General features: G+C 35.0%; 1 long non-coding RNA gene across 1 annotated transcript; it reads left to right on the forward strand.

Annotated features, from left to right (window-relative positions):
* The first annotated feature begins 826 nt into the window (after positions 1-826).
* Positions 827-1,237, forward strand: LOC111390284. Its single transcript, XR_002701884.1, has 2 exons — positions 827-866; positions 973-1,237. It is a non-coding gene; the product is annotated as an uncharacterized LOC111390284 (long non-coding RNA).
* Positions 1,238-3,576: the final 2,339 nt, after the last annotated feature.

Genomic DNA, 3,576 nt, shown 5'->3' on the forward strand with positions numbered 1-3,576 from the left:
CCCATGCAATTAGGGGGCCGATTTGTCTTACCCTTCCACGTGTGCAAAGGTCATACAATTATAATGCCTCTTTATCGTTTCCTCGATGAAATTGCAGTTGATACGAAACTTGGCAAAATACAATAAGAAGCCACCGATCAGTTTAATATCAAATGAACTTGTGGGATGTGAGCTTGGTCACTTAATGGATTATCTAGTTTAATTTAAATAGTAAACAAACCCTTTCATTCATTTTAATGATATTATAACTAATTTAATATTATTCCCATCTGAAGTCAATCACCAATTCATATAAAAACTCCATCTTTACTAGGCCAGTGTTTAGGCAGTCACGTGTGTAGATAAGTATGGCATGACGATCGAGATAAATTCAAAGTTTGTTTGATATAGTTTGATTAAATACGGTCGGTTGCTTGGGATAGACACCGGATCCTAAATGAAGTGATTAATTTCTACAAAACTCTTCGGTTAATTCATTATAAATAGAGGTGAGACGCATTATTATCTCATATCATTATTCATCCCAGTAATTCTTTAGTTTCGATCTGTCTCTGTTCCTCTATAAAATATTTATTTTGCAAAGAAGAGAAAGAAAACATTAAATCTTTGAATATACAATCAAGAATCTCGTTTCCCTGCAATTTTGCTCCGCACGATTCATTACGTAAGGTGAGATACTCAGTGCTATTAGTGGTTTGTCCACATCTTTTCAAATACGTTGTTATGTATGGATTTAATTACTCCAGTTCAGAGCTCCTTTGGGAGAAATCATGATACAGTTTAAGGCACAATTTAGCCTTCACGTTATTTTCAGCGCTTGCTTGAATTATCATTTGTCATGGTGTGATAATTCTCATGTTATGTTGGTAAGAGAATTTATGCATAATTTCACGTTTGATTTGAATGTGGAGTAGCAAGTATCTCATTGAGTATAATTCGTTATACTCATCCCTCTCTATTTAAAATTTTCAGGTAGAAATTAGTATGCTGGACGGCGGTGGATGGATGCATATTGGACCAATGGATCTCCATCATGAAGTACTTTAATTTTTAAAAACACTAGAATATTTATTAACAGTTTATTATTATTTTTAAATTTAGACTCAATTGTGAGTCACGTCATAACTTTCAATTAGTCCTATTTTTATTATTTGTTAGAACTACTTTTATTAATGTTTGATAAAAGATATGATTCCAAATTGTTCTGCATATGTTATTTAATTTAATTTACCTTTTGTTAAGGTTGTTCAATTTTTACTGAATTCCTCGTTATATTAAAATGTATTTGCCTCAAGCACTTTATTAATCAATTCACGTTTGGTAACGTTCCGGGTTGCTAAAGAATTCGGGGCGTTACATGACAACAACGCAAGTGTCTAACAACGTGTCAAAAATCAGCATACAAATGGTAAAGTTCATTCGGTAAGAACCTTGCGACATGTGCACTATGGTGTACACTTTAGTTTACACTTTCTCAAGTGACATTACCCTGTTGGATAGTTTAAATTTTAAACAGTTTTCCCAGCCAACTGATACTTGACAACAATGCACCTGTAAAACAACGTGCCGGAAATAAGCGTACAAATAGCAAAGTTTAATCGATAAGAACCCTGCTACATGTACATATGGTGTACACTTTAGTGTAAAATTTACCACGTGACATTACGCTGATGGAATGTTTAAATTTCAAATAATTTTCCCATACAATTGACAATTGATAACAATGCAAGTGTCAAACAACGTGTCAAAAATTGGTGTACAAATTGCAAAGTTCAAACAGTAAGGACGGTGCTATATGTGCACTATGGTGTACACTTTAATTTACACATTACCACGTGACATTACCCTATTAGATAGTTTAATTTTCAGGAAATTTCCCATCCAATTGACACTTGACAACAATACAAGTGTCAAACAATGTGCTAAAAATTAGTCTACAAAGAGCAAAGTTCAATCGATAGGAACCTCGCTTCGTGTACTCTATGGTGTACACTTTAGTTTACACTTTTCCGTGTGATTTTACCCTGCCAGATAGTCTAAATTTCAAATAGTTTTGTCATCCAATTGACACTTGACAACAATGCAAGTGTCAAACAACGTGTTAAAAATTAGTGTACAAATAGCAAAGTTTAATCGATGAGAACCTTGCTACATGTACACTATGGTGTACACTTTAGTTTACACTTTGCCACGTGACATTACCCTATGGGACAGTTTAAATTCCAAACAATTTTCCCATCCAATTTACACTTGACAACAATGCTGGGTCAAACAACGTGTTAACAATCAGCGTACAAATAGCAAAGTTTAATCGGTAAAAACCTTGCGACATGTACACTATGGTGTACACTTTAGTTTACACTTTGCCACGTGAGATTATCCTGTTGGACAGTTTAAATTTTAAATAGTTTTCCTATCCAATTTACACTTGACAACAATGCTTGTGTCAAAAAACGTGTAAAAGATCAGTGTACAAATCGCGAAGTTCAATAGGTGAGAATCTTGCGACGTGTACACTATGGTGTACACTTTAGTTTACACTGTGCCACGTGACATTACCCTGTTGGGCAGTTTGAATTTTAGATAGTTTTTCCATCCAATTGACACTTGACAGCAATGCAAGTGTCAAGCAATGTGTCAAAAATCAGTGTACAAATAGCAAAGTCCAATCGGTAAGTATCGTGTTGCATGTGCACCATGGTGTACACTTTAGTTTACACTTTGCCATGTGATATTACCCTGTTGGACAGTCTAAATTTCAAATAGTTATGTCATCCAATTGACACTTGAAAATAACGCAAGTGTCAAACAACGTGTAAAAAATCTGTGTACAAATAGCAAAGTTTAATCGGTAAGAACCATGCTACATATACACAATGGTGTACACTTTAGTTTACACTTTGCCCCGTGACATTGCCCCATTGGACAGTTTAAATTTCAAACAATTTTCCCATCCAATTTACACTTGACAACAATTCAAGTGTCAAACAAAGTGTCAAAAATCAGCGTGCAAATAGCAAAGTTCAATCGGTAAGAACCTTGCGACATGTGCACTATGGTGTACACTTTAGCTTACACTTTGCCGCGTGACGTTACCTTGCTGGACAGTTTGAATTTTAGACACCTTTCCCATCTAATTGACACTTGACAATAATGCAAGTGTCAAATAACGTGTCAAAAATCATCGTACAAATAGCAAAGCTCAATCGGTAAGAACCTTACTACATGTACACTATGGTGTCCACTTTTGTTTACACTTTGCCACGTGACATTACCCCGTCGGATAGTTTGAATTTCAAATAGTTTTTCCATCCAATTGACACTTGACAACAATGTAAGTGTCAAAGAACGTGTCAAAAATTAGCGTACAAATAGAAAAGTTCAATCGGTAAGAACCTTGCTACATGTACTCTATGGTGCACACTTTAGTTTCCACTTTGCCAAGTGATATTACCCTGTTGAAAAGTTAGAATTTCAAATAGTTATCTCATCCAACTGACCCTTGACAATAATGCAAGTGTCAAACGATGAGTAAAAAATCAGTGTATAACTAGCAAAGTTCGATCGGTAAGAAAC

Source organism: Olea europaea, unplaced genomic scaffold, assembly GCF_002742605.1.
Source record: "Olea europaea var. sylvestris unplaced genomic scaffold, O_europaea_v1 scaffold67, whole genome shotgun sequence".
NCBI lineage: Eukaryota > Viridiplantae > Streptophyta > Magnoliopsida > Lamiales > Oleaceae > Olea > Olea europaea.